Consider the following 22334-nt stretch of genomic DNA (forward strand, 5'->3'; position numbering starts at 1 on the left):
ATCTCCTCTGTGAAACAATTCCTTGCAAAGGCAGATGCCACATTCTAGGGTAAGAGTGGCGGCAGCATGAGTTTACAAAGCAATTTATCATCCAGCAAAGCTCCACAGGACAAGACTTTACTGCTTCAAAAGCAGAAGAGATGCGAGTTCTCTGTTTCCTTTCTGACAACAGCATAGACTTGTGGAAATTCTGTGTGTCTTCATTTCACCAAAAATGAAGAAAAGCATTTTTAACTTTTTATTTGGTTTCAGCTTAGAAACTTTTCCATTATCTATATTCCCTTAAACTGGATTTAAGATTCCTACCTATGACTCAAGTTTAAAGCAAAATTCAACAAACTATTTCCTAACATGCTTTCATGAGTCAGCAAGGATGAGGCAAAATTGCATAAGAATCACGTTTTTTAAAAAAGAGAACAGTGTCATACTAATAATTTAGCCTCATCCATGCTGGCCAGTCATACTCTGTTAAATACCAATTTAGTTGGACCTGAGTTAAACATAGTTAACTAAGTTTCAGTCCCAGTGGAGATATGGCTTATGTTAAAGGTAGATGGAGGTTTTAAGGGAAGGGAACATGCGGCAGTAGAAAATTAAAGCTTAATGGGATTACCACCCATTTCTCACCTCAGTCTATTTGCTCATTTAGCTCAACTTTAATCACAGCATCTATTTAAATGAGAGGTTTTATAAAAATGGGCTTCCCAAAACCAAAACTGAAAAGTGGCAGCTCGAAATTAGTTTATCTGCTAATGTTACTATGCTTTAGTATCAAAGATCCAGAGATAGATGCTTGTAAAATAATGCAGAAATTCCCATTATACCAGTTGACAGCCTGACCATATCTGGGTTGTGACTTCCAGACTGGCTTATGGACACTTAAGCAAACCATTGTACAGCAAAACTTATGTTCTGCTCTACTCTGATGTTTCTGAACCCTATTGTCATCCCCCCTTCTCCTCAAAGCCATTCTTTCTCTCCTCTCAGTGCCAGTTAATCTTTTTACAGAAACACACTGTAGAAATTAAACTTCAAATTATACCAGCTACATGAAAAGACCCTACTTCATCTCTTATAGGGATGCATTTGAATCTAGCCTGATTCACCTTAAATTATAAGGAAGAAGAGCGACAATGCTCATTACACAGTGTAAACAAAAGTGCTACTTTAAGCCATGGCTTTTGTAACACCTCACTTTAACATTAGACAAAAATTTCTATGTAAAGAATTCCCAAATGAAACAATCTTAACACTCAGATTTTAACTATATCTCCCTCCAGAGGTGGGGGGATGTCATTAGAACCCTATAGTTTATGAACAAACCACTTGTAACCCTGCCCCCAGCTCTCATCACATTATGAGCTATCCACAAAACTTAGATATAGATTTATGATAAGTGTTTCAACTTCTTTTCAAATGTCTGAAACCATTCAGTTGCTTCTATCGTCTATTTAGCTTTGGTAAATTCAGACTTGTTTTAGAGGAGAAAATACAATGGGGGTCCCAAACTGATAGAACAAAATTCTGTCCAATGTAAATTCAGAGTAACATCACCAAAGTTATGGGTAACTCCAGATCTCTACCAGTCAAAGACAGCAGAATTTGACTTTCTAGAGTGCATGTGGCCAAGAAAGGCATCTGGTTGCACGAGAGCGATGAAGTCTCGGACAGTAAACAGATGGAATTCCCACCATGCTCTGAACAGTACACAGCACGCTGCTGTTCAGCCAAAATCAGGGTAATCATCCTAACTGTGGATGTTCACTCCCTGTAGGACTTCTACAGTCCCTGCCCCAACTTGGAGGCTGAATAAATCCAGGAACTCAACACCGAAGGAGAGAGAGAATCCTACTATTAGTAGCTATCCTACTGATAATTTATACAAATCCTTGGGATTACTGTTTGTTCACAGTGCTCGAAAGTAGAAACACTTATTTCAAATGGAAGCAAAGTTTGACTTTGCACATTCCATATTTTCCACCAGTAAGTGTGAAGTCTCCATAACCATACCTGCCACTTTCTACATCTAACCACCATTTGCTACACATCTAGAGTGCTGTTTTTGTTAGTCACTGAAATTCCCACAGATCAATACACAAGCAAAGAATCCTTACTTAAAATTTAACAGGATAGACAAACTTTACTTCTAAAAAAGCTGCTCTTCGGACTTGGGAACACTTAGTAGTGATATATACAATTTTATTAGTAGATTTATTTTGTCTTGTACATCACTAAGCTGCTCTATTGTGTGTGTAATTCTGCGCCAATCAAGGCCTACAGGAACACTTACCCTAACATATCAATTCCACATGAAGATCAAGAAAACAAAATTAAAAAGCCTGCCAAGCCACACCAGAGATTACATTGTGTCCAAAATAGAAGGATAATTTCAATAACTCCATGTATCTGTCCACCATTGACTGTTTTTTCCGCTGCCACCATGAGAGATACCAACTTCTGAACTACAGATCACATGCTCATTTTAGGCTATATCTGAGGGAACATCAATTAAATAAGATTTTGGGTGAGGTTCTGGGAATATTAGAAAGTAAATCAAAGTTCAGTAGAACCTTCTAAGAGACTTTGGAACCTACGTAGTATACTGGTCTTTAAAACACATTTACAGCCATACTACATTATTCCACAGTGCACAGGTTTCCGAAGTATGGCACACAGACCATTGGTAGCCCTTGAAGAGTTGGCGGTCAGCCTGTGTTGCCCTCTCTTCCTCATTTCAAATTCTAAATCTCATTAAAAAAAACTAAAAATGTATTAATCACTTTTCTAATTTGTTTTATGTAAAAAAATTGTTGAATTTTCTACAGAGATAGTAAGTGACCCTGAATCATAAGGGAAGTGGTCCGCTTGACTGTGAATGAGAAGGAAAACATGCTATTAAAGTACATGCCACTCTGTAAATGTTTGAGAAACCTCTCCGTAGCACCTTTCAACCTGACAGATCCCAAAGTTCTTTAAAAAAATATATGAACAGCACTGAAACAGTCACCTTGTGGTGTAGAGCAGCAGCCAGTAGGTGCACACAACACAAAGCAACATTTGGAAGTAGAGGGAGAAAAGGCAGAGGCAACCCCATCTCTTACAAAAAAAGTCCAAAAAAAGTCTTTAATGTCCACCAGTACTGATGGGACCTTAGTTATTCAGGTTTCACAAAAAAAACCCAACCCACAACACATATGGGAAGCTAAATGGTCACCCCGATGGAATTCAAAACTATGTCTCTAAGAAATGCAGGCATTTCAAATCTGACACCAACAAGCTATGTACACAGAAGCAGATAATTTGTTTACACCACTTGACTGATGTCCTCAACTCCAGTTTAGCATCTGTCTAGAAAGGGATGTTATCCGGAACATGAGCTCGTCACTGGACACTACTGCCTATCAGAACACATATGTTCTGTTTACCGTTATACACCCAGAAGTCCAAAAGGGAGAGAGGGAAAGAGGTTAATTTAACAAATACTTTTAATTCATTGGCATTTGCAGGCTCTCTTAGTATTAAGTTATCTTGTTGTGACTGTTTTTGTGGGACCTAAAAGCTAGCATTTTTTATAGCAAAGTAAGGTCAGAATACCTACAGGATACTACCTGCATTACTCGAATATTAATTTAACAGATAAATACCTTACTATAACATCTATTGAAAAAACTATCGAAACATCTACTGGTTACCATGTTTATACTTCTACAACATGACCATTAGAGATTCAATCGTAGCAAGCTGACAATCTAATTTGTCCTAAAGCATTCAACAGCCTAATATTTGCTCAAAAATATAATAGACTCCAAAGGTTAACGAATAAAATAATCAAACGAAGAGGCACAGATTTTGATATATCTGGTTCCTTTTTTCCAGTGTAATATCTAGGGTTGTCTAGGTTACTTCCCTTTTAATATTCAAAAGGAGTGTGTCAGTGCACAGATGAAAGCATAATAAGTATTACTGTTCTGCTATGGGAAATTGTGGGCAAGGTGTCACCATGAAGATCACCTGGTGTCCCCAGCATCTGATCTGGCCATCCACCCATAAGTACACCCTCTACCTCCTTAAGTGATAGCTCTCTCTCACCTTGAAAGAAAAAGCATTATATTTAGCAAATTATTGCGGGTCCTACCCTATTCTGCAATTCCTCAGCAAGTGGAACTCCCCTGCATTCTAACAAAAGCGCTGTATGCAGGGAGCAGAATTAGGCTCTGTGTGTTAACAGCTTAGGGCCTGATCCAACTCCTGTTGAAGTGAATGGAAGTATTTGGAAGGGAAGTAGGCCCTTATAGAAGAAAAAAAGCACATTCTCCCCCTCTACCTGCAACTAGAATAAGAGTTCAAGATCACTCCTGGGACAGATGATAAAAATGAACTAGCAACTGTAACTATTCTGTGCATCTCATGGCAGAAAGATAGTCAGAGACCCAAGAGACCCGTTTCTCCGCTCTAGCAAAGAAAGTCTGAAGTCACAAGTTAATGGGGTCAGCATGGCAAAGCAAGTCCTAAAATAAGCTATTTTAGTTCAAATATACCTCCTGATGTGCGTGGGACAGAACAGTATCATTTCAAATTTTATACCATTTACCTGATAATCAATAATGAAAGACACACCAGTGCGTGTGTCTGGGTCACAGCTTCAACAGAGGACAATATATTCTAGCTCTGCTTCCAAGACGAAGGTACATTCAGATACAAAGTGGGAAGGGTTTACTGAAGGCAGGAATCTTGTAAAGAGACCAAGACACGAAAATGTTACTGTCAAAAGGAAGAGGTTTTTCCAGAACTAATGGCAAGACCTTGAAACAGCACAACCATTATACTGGAAATGAGCAATTTTCACATTTCTACGCATGTCTGATGACAACAGGAAAACAGGCATAGCATTATTAGAACCAAAGATTTGAACTAAATGCACAGCAACATGTAAACTGAAATACAGACAAGGGTTACAGAATAGTACATAGAAGTAAAGTGAAAGAGAATGCAGAAGGCCCCAGCAGTTATCTGTAAGAGGACAATTAAAACCTGAATACGTTGAAAATATTGTTAGAAATAAAATTACAAGGCAGAACAGATCCCAGGTTCATAGCTCAAAAGTCTAGTATATACTGCCAAGCAGCAACTTTTGGTAGTCAACTTACTGGTTTTCCTGATACTTGGGTAGATGAGTAATTTGTAAGTTTCCCCTGTACCCCGATATACTGTTTAATTCAAACAACAGTCTGCTATTTTTACCAAGATGATGAGCTTCACCTCAGTCTGCTACCAGACTGCCTGTTATCCCCTATATATTAGATCACACTGATGCATCCCCAGTAACCAGCACATAGGATTCAAGGCAAGCTGACAAAGTGTCATGGTCAAAGCAGCATATCAAAGGCTTCTGAAATATCCAAAAGAAATTATAGATACAGCCCTGTTATCGGTGCATGTAAGAGCATTAGCAGAGAGGAGGAACGCAGCTTCATTACTACAGCCTACCCTGAAACCACAGCCATGTAAGAGCATTAACTCTGTGGACCAACGCAGCTTCACTACTATAGGCCCGCTCTAAAATCACACTGGACACATCAAAGGAATTGAGATAAATGGACCAGTGACTGATTAGCTAAGAAAAGCCTGGGTGACACTGTCCTAAAATTAGAAATCCCAGACTGCAAGGAAAATTTCTTTAAAAGTGTAACCAACTTTTGAAAGGCAAGATAAAAGAAGAATATGAGTACCAGGTACCAATTAAATGTGAAAATCCTTAACGAGTTTAAAAGAGCAGGGATCCAAGGGACAAGTTACTGAATGCATGGTGCCCATCGAATACATTCATTAGGAAAGAGAAAAATTCTCTAATAATCAAGAGTGAAATGTCAGACTGCAGTCAGAGCCAAGCACAGTAGAGGAATGTGAAGGCAGGGCTTTTGTTTGCTAATAGAAATGTAACATTAACCCCCCCACCCCACACACACGCACCCCCAAAAAAAGACTTAAAAATTAGAATAAAAACTAGATCTAGCAGCATCAAGAGCAATATTCCAGGGTGTTAGATCTTTAGTGAACTGTTCCATTACAGCCTTACTCCTTCCAATCTCCTGTCACCACATTTTGTCCTCACCCTTTCACAAATAACTAAAATTAGGGCACATTACAACTACGAAGAACAAATGCCAATGTACTCAATAGTTGACAGACAAACTGATATTAAAATTTCATCCTAATCAGATGAGGATTCAAAAGGATATTATAAAACTCTTAAGAAAACACTTGGAAAATTTGTCATCAAGATTAAGAGGGTAGCAGTAAAAAAGCGACAGGTAAGGGTCAGAAATAAGTACGGCTGGCTCAAAGATCTAATAAAACAGCTTTGCACTGCTATGTGAGAGACAAACGCTGGAACCACTTCAGAGGCAGCAGACTGCTCCTGGGAGGGGAGAGAAAGGAATATGCAAAGCATTGCTAAACTGTGACCCCTCCAGCCAATTGAGCAGCACTGATGGATTGGGGGTGGGGGGGGGGGCGCGAGGTAGTCATCCTGTCCTGCCATCTGCAGAAAGATGGAAACTGAGATGCAGGGCCAAGAGACAGCAGCAATAAAAGAAGGGGAAATGAAGAATCATCATGGTTTCATCAAGAATGTGGATGACCCCGATGGCTAAAGAGAGTACTTTACCAAAATATCAGAGATTAAGGCCATTTGATTGGATTACGGTCTTAATCTTGCTCACAAATCCATAGGCACATATTTCTACACACTACACCTCGAGGAGTGGGGGGGTGGGGGTGGGGGGAATTAAAAAAAAGCAACTGTGATAGCATAACCAAGGGCACTAGATGTGCACCATCATATTTGATAACAAGCACTCTGGATTGTGGTAGGCCAAAAAAAAAATCAGATTTTAGTTTATTTTCAACAACTTCCAATGGACTCAAAAAATTGAAACCACCAAAAATTTGGATAATCCAGATCAGGAGAAAATAATTTAAAAAAAAAAATCAGGACAGAGAAAAACAAACACAAAAATCAAAGTACAAGTAATAACATATACTGTTCTGTAAGCATATTTATTACAACACTTTTCTCATTCCAGTACCATATGCCACTAGAAGTAAGACCTTGAATTAGAACCCAGAGGACACTGTTGTATAAAACTCCAAACTATTACATATGAAAAAGGTAAACATCACCATGTCACACTGCAAACTGATCTGGGCATAAACAAGACAAAGACACTAACCTCAGTCATGCAGACCTCAAATTCACTGGCCACTGGAGCTAAACCCACCACCTTCTAAGCATTTGTATTCAATGACTGTTTACTGGGCAAATGCCAATTTCACAGGCCCACTGCTAGTCCTCACAGCAGTTTTTTTTTTTTTTTTTACATTTATCAAATGGGTTCATTTGCATTCTTTTACTGACTAATCAGTGCTTGAATCTCACATCAGTCAGCAGGCTAAAGAAATAAATCAATGAATCCAGGCCATTAAAAATTACATCACAATAGCAGCATCAGCCAGCAGTCCACCTACCGTCTAAGCAAGCATCCATTCCAAACTCTTATCTGGCCAGATTAAAATGCCAATTATCACTAGTCCATTTAGGTATCCTATCCCGCATAAAATCACTAACTAGATATAAAAGCCCCTATTTGTCTAAAAATCCTGATTTAGGAATCATTGAGGGTAGTCTAATAATCTCATATGTAACATATTATCCACTTTCATTTGTAAACAATTACCAAGAGGTCTTTTTAATTGCCTATGGCAATTAATGGTAATGATTTTTCTCGTTTTATTCCTGTAAAGTGTGATCACTCACACAGCTGCCATGTGTCAGTACATGCAGAGGTTCCAATAGATTATGAAACTATACACCATTGACCTTCCATGGAGAAGGAAAAACTGGGATTTTAAAGGTTTTCTTAGAGGGTCATTACAACAAAATTTAAAAATCAATCAATATAATTCCAACATGCTGCTTTAATATGCAACAAAGAAACTTATTGTTTTTGGTCATGGTCAACTTATACATCAGTTAGACTAATTTTCAAAGTACATAACTCAGGATATGGTGTATATTGTGGACTGTACAGCGTATCTCTGTAAATCTGATGCTGTAAAATGACTGCAGTTTCCCCAAAGGGAGAAATAATCCTTCATATTTAAAGGAACACTGTCAAGTGATTAGAGAGGTTTACTGCTTATCTAAAGAAAAAGATTTTGGAAGGTCTTAAATTAAAAAAATTACTACAGCCTGTTCAGAAAAATTTATAATATGAAACAAGCCACCAACCGTAGCAGGAAAACATTTAGGCCTTTTAGAATGCAGGGTATGAGCATATGACGGGACATTCATTCTTCTCTTTCAGAATGGTAGCCGTGTTAGTCTGTATCAGCACAAAAAAAAAACGAGGAGTATTTGTGGCACCCTAGAGACTAACAAATTTATTTGGGCATAAGCTTTTGTGGGCTAAAACCCACGTCATCGGATGCATGCAGTGGAAACAAAAGCTTATGCCCAAACAAATTTGTTAGTCTCTAAGGAGCCACAAGTACTCCTCATTTTATTCTCTTCTTTGTTGCACAGAGACCTGATGCTTGCCGAATACACTATATTCACTTTGCAGAAGAGTCCAAATAAAGATTGCATCAATATGGCAACTTGTATTTTGGGATAGTGGCCATGTATTCAAAATGCAGTTCAACTTGGTGCTCGGATTGGTTGTCTGAAGTCCAACGTGTTGTCTTCTGGCTACCAAAAATTATCTCCCCTTGTACTCAACTCCCCATGCCTTCCCCCCGGATAGACACTGCGCTTTCCACTGAGAAAAAAAGAACTAATACTACAAGCTCCTACAATGGAGTGCACCCAACACTACAAATGCAGTCTCCAAGGCCAGACATACACAAGGAACAGGTGTGTTTTCAAAATGTTATAGATAACACATTTTAAAATCCTAGGGTAAACAGGGCCAGTTGTAGTTTTAACATTTCTTGATAATTTAGAGAAAAGGAATCCAAATTTAACAAAAGGTAGCATGTGGAGAAAACAGAATGGGAAGAGCACAGTATTTTAAGCAATAATTCTGTTAACACACAGCTCAAGAGAATACGTTAATGTTGACAATAATCCCATCACCCTCCATAATCAAGAAACAGAAAGCTGTTAAGTTTACAGAAGAACAAGTGAAATGTAAAAGATATCTTCCATTATAGCCGTGCAAAACTCCAGAATGAACATTCCGAATATAATCATTAAAAAGTAGGGAGGGCTGTGCACTTTCAGGAATATTGATATAGAAACAAATTGCAGTAATTCAAGCCATTCATTCAGATCTTTGCTATTGGAGCACTGGGTCAACAATGACTCAGCATGAAAAGTTAAGTCTTTTTTAAAAATGTGTAGTCTTAATTACAAAGGCAAAAAAGTGTGGATTTCCCCTCCCCCCCAAATATGAATTAATTTCCATTTGAATGACTTAAAAAAATGAAACAGGGCATGTTTGTGCTTTATTTCACCTGTTCAATGCAAACAAGAACTGTGCAACCAAAACACAGATTAAAAACAAGAACTTTACATTCAGTATTGTACATAAACTGCCACCCCCTTCATTATCCAACACCACCTTTGGGAGTTGAGCACTTTGGGTGTTATAAAGTGAGGTCCAAGCTAGACTGGAAAAAATAAAAGTAACTTTAAATCAGAATGTGACACTAAACAGCTTTACAATTCAGGAAAACCAGAAATTATCAACATGGCTATTGCTGCCTTTCAAAGAGGTCTGGTAATTCCCAGCTCCTTTCACAGAAATAATGGTTAGGAACACACCTTCATCACCTACTCCTTGGATAAGAATGTCCTCACTAACCCAGCTTTACCTCTACTAAAGGGGTTCCAGTGATGAGAAATGCAGAATCTATGCAGAAAACACACCACCTTACACCAACGGGTACACGTAACTATCACAGAAAATGTTACCACCACAGATTCTTGAAGCCATCAATACATGAACAAAAGCAGATATAAATATATCATTTGCTTTGAATTCCCTCCTTCAATGTCAGCTCACAGCACCCCACAGTCTTTACAAAATCAGTTATCAGCTCAAGCAAGTAGGGAAAAAAATCAGCTCCCTAGTAAATCTGTCTTCTCATTCTGTTATGTAAATGAAGCACAAAAACATACACAAATATTTCTTTTTCAAGTAAGAATGTGAATGATGGTTTAAAAAAAAAAAAAACACAGGTCCAAACCTTTAGTTCACCATGCTAAGAAAATATTTACTGCCACACTCCGGAAAGCCACACTTAGCTATATTTTCAGACCTCACAGACTCACACTTTAAGAGAATAAACCTGAATTCCTGAGACAAAAATGGTGCACAACTCTGCCCTAGAGTGCAAATGAAACTAAAGGGCCTTTTAGAAACTGCAGATCATATTAACTTCCTGATTATAATTAACTGGCTAAAAGAAACTGTGTTTTCTGTCTCACAGTCTTTGCTAAATGTTCCTTGACACCATTTACAATTAAAAACTCATGACTGTCCTACTGATCACTGAAGTTATTTTGATTTACATCACACAGGAATGTTTTTATTCCATGACTATGTAACAGTGATACACAGGATTATATACACACATACACGATTTGATTTCTAATCTAAGTAACAGACGATAAAACAAATGTTGATAAGTGTAATCTTGCTAGCCCTTCACACAACTGCTCCCTCAGAGCTGTGGTCCAATCCTGCTGCCACAGAAGTCAATAAGTTTCCAGATGACTTCAATATGAGCAGGACTGGACCTTAGTAACTGATTATAGGAAGGGTTATTACAAACATATTCAGCTTGATACCCCCCAAAGGATGTGCTAAAATGGATATATATGTCTGCACTGAACGGACAGATAAAGAAAGATGACCCTCCAAGAAAGTCAATTTATTCTATTTTAATGTAGAGAAGCATTTAAAGCTGCAGTTTCCAATCCCTTTGGGACAACTGCCCCACTTTACCAGCTAGTGCCTGATGCTTCCCAATTAACTGTGGATGCTACAAGCTCACTGAGACAACTGGGACTCTCTGATCCTCAAATTTTGCCCTCGGACTGGATAGACCCCTTGTTCTATAGGAGATGGTGAGCAGTGGCTAGTAGAACAGAAGGTATGACAAACTGGTGCCCATCACTTGTCATTCAACTGCATACGCTAACCCACCACAAAACTTATTTTATGGGGTGAAGCTCGAAGGTGGCCAAGCTCTCAGACGAACTCGTGAAGAGACACATGAACAGGAGGGGGGCAGCGATGGCAAATGACAGGAGGGAGTCTCTACTGTACCAGTCACAAAACCCAGAGGGTCCAGCGACTGGGAAATCAGAATTCTCCATCTGCATGGGGATACTGGGAGCCAAGGGAGGAAAAATCAGGTCTCTTTTTGTGGGGACGAGGGGTCTTCCCTTCCCCTCCCCCAGCTCAGAGAAATTATTTATAATTGAAAGAGAGAGGGTAAATTTACTCTGGACCCCTCCCCTACAAAGCACAAAGCAAAGAGGGTGAGGCCTAAAATCTGCAGCACTGTGCCTGAGGAGGGGGACAGATCTTGAAATCTCCTGGCCCTGAGGGTCGAGCAGACCACCCTAGGACATGGGAGGAGTGAGGTAAAGGGGTGTTAGGAGAAAACCCTGGGAACAGTGAACAATATTCCCTGGCAGCAAACAGATACTTCCTCTTCCTCCCGCTGGCACAGGAGAGGGGGCTATCCCTTGACACAGGCGAAAAAGGATGGGAGAAAACCCTTGGCAGGAGGGTGGGGACTGACGCAACAGCCACCTAGAAGGAAGTGAGAGGATCGATGTTCCCTGGCCCTGGGGGGCTCCCCCATTTAACCCTCCCCGAGGGCCACAACGAGGGCTAGGAGGCTGCTTCCTGGCCCCGGTCGGGGGTCAGGACACGAGGGCACATTTCCCCACGCTAAGCAGGGGGGCGGCGGCTGAAGGAGGCCGCTCCTCACTCCCCCCGCGCCACAAGGCGCCCAGGTGGAGGGGCGGGCGGGCAGCTCACCGCCCGCCTGCCCCCATGACCGGGGGGGGGGGGGACGACACCTCCCCTCCCCCCCCCCCCACTCCCGGGGCCTGAGAGACGAGGACAGCCACGCTCCATCCTCCCCACTCAGGCCCCAGGGGGCTGGAAAGGGGGGCGGGTCACTCTCCCCGCCCCCGCCAGGAGAAGGGGCCGCTCCCCACGGCAGGATGAGGATGGGGGGGGTCATTCCCTGTTCTCTATCCCCCCCCAAAGCCACGGTGTCTGGGGGGGGGGTCGCTCCCCAGGCTCCCCCCACACACACATGCCGGGGTGGGTGTGGGGTCCCTCCCCACCCCCCATGCCAGGAAAGGGGGGGGTCGCTCCCCACCCCGCCCTCCACATGCCACGGTGGGGGGGGCGGCTCCCCCCCCCAGGCCGCGGCAGGGGGTGGGGCCCGGCCCCATTGTTCCCGGCGGCGCAAGGGCGGGGGGGGGGGCGATACCTACCCTGGCGGCGGCGGGTCCGGCCCGGGACTGCGGGAGGGGGCGGTGGCGGCGGCGGCGGCGGCGCCATGTTTCTCCCCGGGCGGCGGTGGGGGCTGGCGGGGGGCGCGAGTCCCTCTCGGGGCGGGCTCGGCCTGTAATGGCGGCGGCTGCCGCGACTCCTTCCTCCTCCCCTCAGACTCCGCCGCCGCGGGAGCGAGCGAGCGGGCGCGCGCGGGCGGGCAGCAGGGGGCGGGGCCGCGGGCTCCGGCAGCGCGAGGCGCGTCGGCGTGCGCGCGACGCGAGGGAGCCTGAGGCGCGCGCGCGCGGGGCCTCCGGGTCTGAGCTGGCTGCACCGCGCGTGGCCACACCCCTCCTCTCGCCCCAGGCACGCTCCCACGCGTGACCCCCCCTCCACGCACGCCCCTCTAGCCCCATGCGTGACCGCACCCCAGCGCCTGCCCCACGCCTCTCCCCCATTGCCCAGGACTCCCACATATTCCCCCACGCTTGCCCCCACCCCCCCCGTGCACACCCCACACGTGCCCCCTCACTCCATTCCTGCCCACCCCCCCGTGCGCACCCCACGCACACTCCCCCACTGCCGTGCACACCCCACACGTGCCCCCCACTCCATCCCTGCACACCCCCCACAAATACCCCCCCACACCTATGCCCACCCCAGGCGCGCTCCCCCACACCCATGCATGCCTCCCCACCCCACATGCTTAGGGTCCCATGGAAAACATCATTCCAGCTCTACATACACAATGAGGGGGTCTGAATTACCTGTGTAACCACTCAAGGAAGAAATCTTGGAGTCCTCGTGGCTAGTTCTCTGAAAGCCTCGGCTCACTGTGCAGCGGCAGTCAAAAAAACTAACAGGATGTTAGGAACCATTAGGAAAGGGCTAAATTATGAAACAGAAAATTTCATAATGCCACTGTATAAAGCCATGGTACACCCACACCTTGACTACTGCGTGCAGTTCTGGTACCCCCCTCTCAAGAAAGATATATTAGAATTCAAAAAGCTACAGAGGACAACAAAAATTACTAGGGGGGTATGGAACAGCTTCCATGTGAGAAGAGATTGAAAAGCCTGGGACTGTTCAACTTAGAAAAGAGACGACTAAGGGGGGATATGATAGAGGTCTCTAAAATCATGAATGGTGTGGAGAAAGTGACTAGGGAAGGGTTATTTACCCTTTCATATAATACACAAACCAGGGGATCGCCCAATGAAATTAACAGGTAGTAGGTTTAAAACAAACAAAAGGAAGTGCTTCACTCAACACACTGCAAACCTGTGGAACTCATTGCCAGGGGACGTTGTGAAGGCCAAAAGTGTAAGTGGTTTAAAAAAATAATAAGATAAGTTCCTGGAGCATAGGTCCATCAATGGCTATTAGCCAAGATGGTGAGGGACACAACCTCATGCTCAGGGTATTCCTAAACCTCTGACTGCCAGAAGCTGGGACTGGCTAACAGGGTGGATCACTCAATAATCCAGGGCTTCTCAAATTTTTTTTGCTGGGACCCCCTTTGAAAATATTTCAGGTTGTGACAACCCCCAGAAAAAAGTGACAACATCCCCCATACCACGCCACTCTTACTTCTGCGCTGCTGCTGGGGGCAGTGCTGACTTCAGAGCTGAGTGCCCAGCCAGCAGTCCCTGCTCTCCAGCCATCCAGCTCCAAAGGGCAGGGGCTGTCAGCTCCAGCATGCACCGGGGCTGACAGGTCACAACAACTCCCCATAATAACCTCGCAACCCCCTGAGGGGTCATGACCCCCAGTTTGAGAACCCCTGCCCTAGCACTATGGGTTGTAATAGCCCACTGCAGACCTCTTAGCTTTTGCATCTGGCCCTACACCTTTTTCTCCCTTCCCTTTCAAGTCCTGTGAGGTGAGGGAACCTCCTCCCCCCGCTCATTTGAGGAAGGACTCATCTCTCAGGGAAGGTGTGTGTGATCCAGATTTAGCACCGGGGCAGGTTTTACATTAGTGAGACGCTAGAGAGAGCAGAACCCCGGGGGGTGGGGAGGAGGTTGGAGGCAGTGTGGCCTACTCGAGAAAGCACCAGACAGGGGCTCAGGAGACCAAACAATATCAAACCATCCACATTTCTAGGCAGCCTTGCATTTGCCTTTTGTTTTGGGCGGAGACACATGCATCCGATGAAGTCAGCTGTAGCTCACGAAAGCTTATGCTCAAATAAATTGGTTAGTCTCTAAGGTGCCACAAGTACTCCTTTTCTTTTTGTGAATACAGACTAACACGGCTGCTACTCTGAAACCTGTCATTAATAGACATAGTTATCACCTTCACCTTGATCGATCCTCATATAGATTGCACCGATCACAACACGCCTTCCATTCTTCTCATAGTTATACTGGGACAAAATCTATATGTAGATCAAACCATAGTGAGAAACTCCTTGTCTCAAAGAAATTATGATCTAAACAGATAAGACAGACAAAGGGTAGGAGAAGAAACAGAGGTAAAGTAAGTGACTCTTGATTCCTGGTCCATCACCCTATCCAATAGGTTATGCTGGCTTTAGGTTGTTCCCTTGGATGGACCCCTGGGCCCAGATCTTCAAAGGTCGTTTGAGGAGAGACTAAAAAGATTAGGGCTGATCAGCTTTGAAAAGAGATAACAAAGGGGGGATATGATGAGGTCTACAAAATTATGAGTAGTGTGGTGAAAGTGGATAGAGAAGTGATATTTATCCTTTCCTACAACACAAAAACTAGAAGTCATCCAAAGAAACTAATAGGCAGCATGTTTAATACAAACAAGAGGACGTACTTTTTCACAATGTACAACTAACCTGTGGAACTCATTGCCAATGGATGTTGGGTTGGCCAAAAGTACAAATATGTTAAAAAAAGAACTGGATACGTTCATGGAGGACAGGTCCATCAGTAGCTATTAGCCAAGACGGTCAGGAACGCAACCTCATGCTTGAGGTGACCCTAACCCTCTGACTGCCAAGAAGCCAGGAGAGGAAGATGGGTGGATCACTCCATAATTACCATTCTGTACATTCCCCCTGAAACTCTGGTATGGCACACTGTCAGAGACAAGAAACTGGGCAAGATGGATCATGATCTGGCTTGATATGGCCACTCTTACGTTCTAAATTATTTAGACAGCTAACTCCTCTGTGGGCCTTAATCATTTCTCCAGGCTGGGAGAAGAAAAGTTGCTAGACCTCAGGTTTGGTAGTGTTGAGTGGGTTACAGGGAGCAAAGGAAAGGAAAAGTCTCTATTGCTCTAGTTAAAGGAAAATAAAGGTGGGATTTGCCTCATTTATAATGGGAGTCCGAGCTGCCAGCCCTGGTCCAGATGAGCAGGAGGAGGCTGCAGAAGAAATGGCCAAGTTTATGGAAACGGGTCCTGCAACACAGCGTTGCCTCTTGTGGATTAGATCTTGTCCATTCATCCGGGAGGTGGGCTTGGTTGAGGAAGCAGTGACTGATGGGAGAAAAGGGCCAAGCAGCTATTCAATGCCTGACCCTCAAGGTGGAAGACGTTCTAGTTGAGAAGAAAAAGCCATTCCTAGAGCTGGTCTCTTTAAATAGCTGGTCCTGGAAAAAGCTACAGTGTCCTAACACTTGTTTGTGTATGTTAGGAGTAATCATTATTTCAGCTATAAACAAAAGGTTTCCGGAGCAAATGCTGAAAGTGGAGCCCAGGAACGAAGACAGTAGCTGTGACTCACGTGCAGGGAGCTGGTATATTAGGTAGTAATCACACTTGATCTTTCATCTGAGAATTTCAAGCCATGTTACAGCAGTGAAGACAGTGGCAGATTTCGAGTTAGTGGGGCCCTGTGCACAGCTTCATTGTCAGGGGCCCCCTCGGGACCCAACATTCTCTCTTATCTCCCCCCTGTTTTTCATTCTTTTTTTCTTCATCCTCCTCCTCTATTATAAGTAATGGGAAATAAATGAAAATTAAAAAAGGTACCTTGATTGGGGCAGGGTGTTGGGGTGCGGGGGGTGTGTGTGGAGAGTGGGCTCTGGGAGGAAATTTGGGTGCTGGGTGCAGGCTGTGGGCTGGGGCAAGGGATTGGGGTGCAGGAGGCGGGCAGGGGGATGGCACTTATCTCGGGTGGCATGGCTCCCAAAGCGACCGGCACACCCCTCCCTCCGGCAGCGGCTCCTGCGGGGGGGTGGGTGGGTTGGAGAAGGAGATCTCTGTGCACGGCTGCCGCCCCAGCAGTTCCCGTTGGCTGCAATTCCTGGCCAATGGGAGCGACAGAGTCAGCGCTCAGGACGGGGGCAGTGCACGGAGCTGCTTCCTCCCAGCCCGCCAGGGGCACACAGAGACATGCCAGCAGCCGGCCGCTTCCGGGAGCAGCGTGGGGCCACCAGCCATGGTATGCAGGCAGCCTGCCTGCCTGAGCCCTGCTGCGCCACCGGCTGGGACTCGGGGGCAGATTGTCAGGTATTTGTCCTGCATTTTGGGGCCCCCCCTGTTACCGCATGATTTGATTCCTGAGCTAGGAGGTATTATCCCCATTTTAAAGATGGAAATGTGTGGCACAAAGATGGGAAGGCCACGCATTGGACTGGTGGCAGGGCATTCAAACACACAGTTCCCAATTTCTAGCCCTGTGCCCTAACTGCTAGGCACCATGGCCTGGAAGGTAACTTTTATAGCTCTTTTGAGGACTCTTCCTCTTTCTTCCAGAGCAGTGGAAGCCTGTGTCTGTGTATCTTAGGGAAATAATATTTGTTCCTTTACACTGTGTCTACGTTGGAGGAATTTTAGAAAGATTTCCACCATAGGCGCTGGCCTTTTCCTTTGCCCAGGGGTGCTCAATGCCTGCTCAGCCCCAGGCCTGCCCCCACTGTACCCCTTCCCGTAAGCCCCCACCCCAGCCCCACCTCTTCCCACCCACGCTCCGCCCCCTCCCCACCTCTTCCTCTCCCTCCCCTGAGTGCACCCCATCCCCGCTCCTCTCCCTCCCTCCCAGTGCCTCCAGCATGCCGTGAAACAGCTGATTGTGGTGGGTGGGAAGTGCTGGGAGGGAGGGGGAGGAGTTGAGTGGCGGGGCCACCGGCAGACTGGAGGCACTGGCGGGGAGCTGGCTGCCAGTCCCACGGAGTTGGCACCTACGATTCCCACCAATGCTCCTGCTCGGTGTCCTAATATAGACAAGGCTCTGGTGCACAGGCACCAATGTTCTTCTTTCTGGGTGGGTGCCCCACCCCCACTCCACCCCTTTCCATCCCCGCTGCACCTCCTCCCCCAAGGCCCTGCCCCCACCTCGCTCCCTCCCCACAGCACTTCCCACCCACCACCGAACAGCTGATCGGGGGGTGGCTGGTGGGTGCTGAGCCTTGGAACACCCACAGAGTTGGTGCCTATGCTCTGGTGCTGTGAGTACTGGTTAAACCTGCTGAGTTAAACTGGTTAAACCTGCTGAGGAGGTTGCAGGGGAGACTAGAGGCCAGGGCCTGGAAATTCCTGGATGAAAGGGGATAGAGAAATGCACAATATCAGAGTTTTCACACGCAGGTACCCACTTACAAAAGAAAAAAAGTCCCCATGCTGGTTTTCAGCTTAGATTAGCAGGTTGTTCAGAATCAGCCGTGGAGCCAGGACTTAAATCCTGCTTTGGTTGAAAACCTGGGAGGGAGTCATGGTTCCAGCCCCAGGCCTTCCAGCTTTTGGCTTCCGGCGAGACAGCGGGGTCTGCAAACCTTCCTGCCGAGTGTGCACTGTGTAAATGTGTTGTGACTATTCATGTAGATTCTTAATATAGATAACGGGCATCCTAATGACATAACACGATAGATCAGCACAGTTTCATTTTGCCGGGCACTGAACATGCTTCTGAAAAACACCCACATAATTACATCATTACCCTGGAGACCGGAGAGGTGGCTCGGGATTCGTTCCAGAGCAGGCGAGGAAAGTTTGAAAACCTTCAGGGAAACGTTTCTTCGGGGGGCGGAATTTCTATAAACACACAGAGCTACATGTAAATTACCTGTGTCAGGCCCCGATCGTGGATTTTGCATACAAAAAGGCTACCAAAGTCTAATCAGAATTGGAATGGACTCAGAGGAGAGCCAGGACTATGATTAAAGGAGTGGAAAACAAGCCTCATAGGGTACATCTATAGGCACTGATTCCATGGGTGCTCCGGGGCTGGAGCACCCATGGGGAAAAAATGCGGCAGCCCCCCCCACCCCACCCCCAGTGCCTCCTGCCCACCAGCAGGCCCCGCAGATCAGCACCTCCCCCTCCCTCCCACCGCGATCAGCTGTTTTGCGGCATGCAGGAAGCTGGGAGGGAGGGGGGAGGAGCGAGGACATGGCACGCTTAGGGGAGGGGGTGGAACTGGCGGGAAGAGGCGGGGCAGGGGTGGAGCGGGGAAGGAAGAGGCAGGGCTTGGGTGAAGCCTTAGGGAAGGGGTGGAATGGCAGTGGGGCCTTGGGCAGCTGGGGGTCAAGCATCCCCTGGTACTTTGGAAAGTCGGTGCCAGTGTCTACACTCTGCTCAAGCTAATACCTAAAAACAGCAGCGTGGCCCAGGCCGCATGGTGGCAGCTCAGGGTAGCACCCGAGTACGGCTCCAGGGGAGCGGGTGGGACTGCCATCCTTGGCTCCATAAACAGAGGAATCCCAAGTAGGAGCAGAGGGAATCTCGCGTACTGTATTTGGCCCTGGTGCGACCGCTGCTGGGATCCTGTGTCCAGTTCTGGTGCCCACCATTCAAGAAGGATGTTGATAAATTGGAGACGGGTCAGAGAAGAGACACAGGGATGATCAAAGGGTTAGAAAACCTGCCTAGCAGTGATAGACTTAAGGAGCTCAATCTACTTAGCTAAACAAAGAGAAGACTTGATCCTAATCTATCAGCACCTACATGGGGAACAAATATTCCATCACGGTCTCTTCAGTCTAGCAGACTAACACAATCCAATGTCTGGAAGCCATTTCTAGCGACAATGCAGCCTAGGAGGGTTTTCAGCACTTCATTGGCTTGCTAAAATCTGTTGTCTTGATTGTACTCTCATTCTCCCGCCCTGAATCCAGGTGCTCTATTCACAGAGTTTCAGGCCAGAAGGGATCATTAGATCTTCTAGTCTGACCTCCTGTATAGCGCAGGCCACTAAATTTGCCCCTTGCCCCTGTATTGAGCCCAGCAACCTGTGTTGGGCAAAAGCATCTTCCAGAAAGGCATCCAGTCTTGATCTGAAACACTCAAGAGATGGAAAATCCACCACTTCTCTTGGGAGTTTGTTCCAGTGGTTACTCTCCCTCACTGGTAAATGTTTAGGCCCAATTTCAACCCTGAATGTGTCTGGCTTCAGCTCCTAGCCGTTGGGTCTTGTTCTACCTTCCTCCACCGCCATATTCAAGCCACCTCTCAGTCAGCTTGAGCTCTTTAAATCTCTTATTGTAAGGCATTTTCTCCAGCCCTTGCACCATAAGGTGTGTATGAACTATAGATTGTCAGCTCTCTGGGGCCCAGATTGTCTCCTTTCTTATTTATCTGTACAGCCCCTAGCACAATGGGAATTCAAACCCCTGATTGGGGTTCTTAGAATCATAGGGTTGGAGGGGGTCATTTAGTCTATCCCCCTTTGTCTAGCATTAAGCTTTCCTGCAGTATTAATAACAGAGGTTGCGGGTGTTGCGTACTTAAAGAGGTTTTTTCTTCCAAGTGTTTTCTGTTAACAACAAAAAGCAGTGTTTTAAAAAGTCTGGGGGGGGGGAATCATTTCCTCTCTCAGTTAATCAAGTTCTGTAACCTTAGCCCAGCGGATGTTCTAACCCTACCTGTTCTCTGGTCTTCCACCGAAACTTCCAGGGTAAACAAGACGTGGATTTTTAAGGGGGTGGGGAGGGACAGGCAGAAACTTATTTTTCCTTGAAATAAATAAATAAATAAAAGTCAGGCTGCCTTTAACCCTCATGAAGCAATAAAAAAGGGCACAAACCGTTTTTGTTTGTTTGTTTGTTTGGCCAGGTCACCTTTAATACAAAGACTGTCTGGCTTTCTTCAGCAGATGCATTCTGGATTGAAGTGGCTGGGTCAAAGGGTCCGGCAGAGTTATTTCTGGGCTATTCGAATTGGGATGGCTCCCAGAAACCCCCATCAGGGTGGGGGCACTGTAAAAACAGATCATAAAACAGGGTCCGTGCCGGGAAACATTCAGCCCAGATCACCAATGGGAGTTAGGCGCCTAAACACCTTTAAGGATCTGGGCCTTTCTCTAATTTTATTTGCCTTTGCTAGTTGCCTTCTCCCCTCCTATCACTGAGTGACTGTCCCTTTAAGGGGAGATGGGTCCAGCCCTACCTGCAAAGCTCTTAGCTTAGCTCCCCAGGTGGAGAAAGTGAACAAGGCCACATGGCAGGCAGGGCTTGGCAGGGGAGATAAAACAGAAGCCTGTAGCAAGCCAGAGGCGAGTAGGAAGATTCCAGGAAGCTGCTGCTCAGTACAGAGCAAGGTGTGACCCACAGCAGCAAGACTGAGCAGCAGCAGAGCCTGGAAAGTAGAACCCAGAGAGTGGGGTGAAGAGTGCCTAAAACTTAGACAGACAGGTAGAAAGACCAACTGACCATTAGGAAGGAGGAGGGTCTGTGCCTAGCTTGAGATGTGGGATGGGAGATTCTTCTGTGTTTGTTTTGCATACCCTGGAAGGGGGTTGGCTTTTTCCCCCCTTAATGACTTAGCTGGAAAGCCAAGTCACTGCAGCAACCAAACAAGACTGGAACATTTGGGGGAATCCAACCTGAGGGGAAACTGAGGCAGCAGCAAGCATAGACAGCACTGCTACACTTCCACTTCAGGATGGCTGCATTTAGAAGATGAAGTGACCCCTGTGTAGTCTGAAAGATCCCCAAAGGTATTTGGGTGCCTAACTCCTGTTGGGAGCCTAAATACCTTTGAGGAACTGGGCCTAAGTCTTTAAAGAGCTTGGTGGCTAGCAAGGCTCTGTGTAACTTAATAAATAAGTAACTACGCACTAGGATAAAGAGACGAAAATGTACAGAAGAGGCAGCATGTTGTTTTCAATCAGTGATTGGAATGGTTGAATAGCAGGGACTCGATTCCTAAGACTCCTTTGTGGTTAGATGGTCGCAGCCTTCTGTAAACTCGTTCATGCGAGGTGGAAAATACTCACGGCCCAGGGTGCTGTGACTTGGGCAGCGTACAGCTGTTTGTGGATTTATCTTCTCAACATCCCTGGGAGGCAGAGAACTGTCATTATCCCCCTTTTACAGAGGGGGAATTTAAGCCTAGAGAAGGTTTGCCGGAGTTGCTAATAGCGTTATAGTGGAGATGCTGCTTATACGGGTAATGGGGTGCTTTTGCCGGTACAGCTTATATCAGTGCGGCCAATGAAATAAGCTATTCTGGCAAAAGCACTCTTGTGGGGATATAAGCTGCATCTCCATTAGCAGATCCCATGCTAGGGTTTTTGCCAATATACAACAAGTCACACCCCTGACGAACATACATTTCCAGTGTAACCTTGGCCTTAAGCCCAGAGAGTCAAGGACTTGTTCAAGGTCCCCCACGGAGTTTGCGGCAGAGCAGGGAATTGAATCTAGACTGCCTGACCTCAACCCAGGGTTTTAACCACAAGACCGGCCTACTTGACTTATGTGGGTTCAGGAAGGCAAAAACTACAACTTCAAACTCATCTTCCAATCATTGGGGCCCATTAGAAGTCCCACCACTGAGCGTGTCTACACTGCAAAAAAAGGGTGTTATCTAGGGTTAGATAACCTGAGCTAAAATAGCAATGAAGACACAGCAACTTGGCTTTTGTCAGGTTAGCCGCTCCTGTACAAT

General features: G+C 45.7%; 1 protein-coding gene across 1 annotated transcript in view; it reads right to left on the minus strand.

Moving 5' to 3' along the window:
• Positions 1 to 12623, minus strand: part of ARHGAP35 (Rho GTPase activating protein 35) — a 101189-nt gene extending 88566 nt beyond the window's left edge. Inside the window, exon 1 of the mRNA XM_074937589.1 lies at positions 12527 to 12623. The gene's annotated coding sequence lies outside the window, so the exon portion shown is untranslated. The remainder of the gene's footprint in view (positions 1 to 12526) is intronic.
• Between the last annotated feature and the right edge of the window lie 9711 nt (positions 12624 to 22334).

The sequence above is a fragment of the Natator depressus genome, chromosome 23 (genome assembly GCF_965152275.1).
Source record: "Natator depressus isolate rNatDep1 chromosome 23, rNatDep2.hap1, whole genome shotgun sequence".
NCBI classification, from domain to species: domain Eukaryota; kingdom Metazoa; phylum Chordata; order Testudines; family Cheloniidae; genus Natator; species Natator depressus.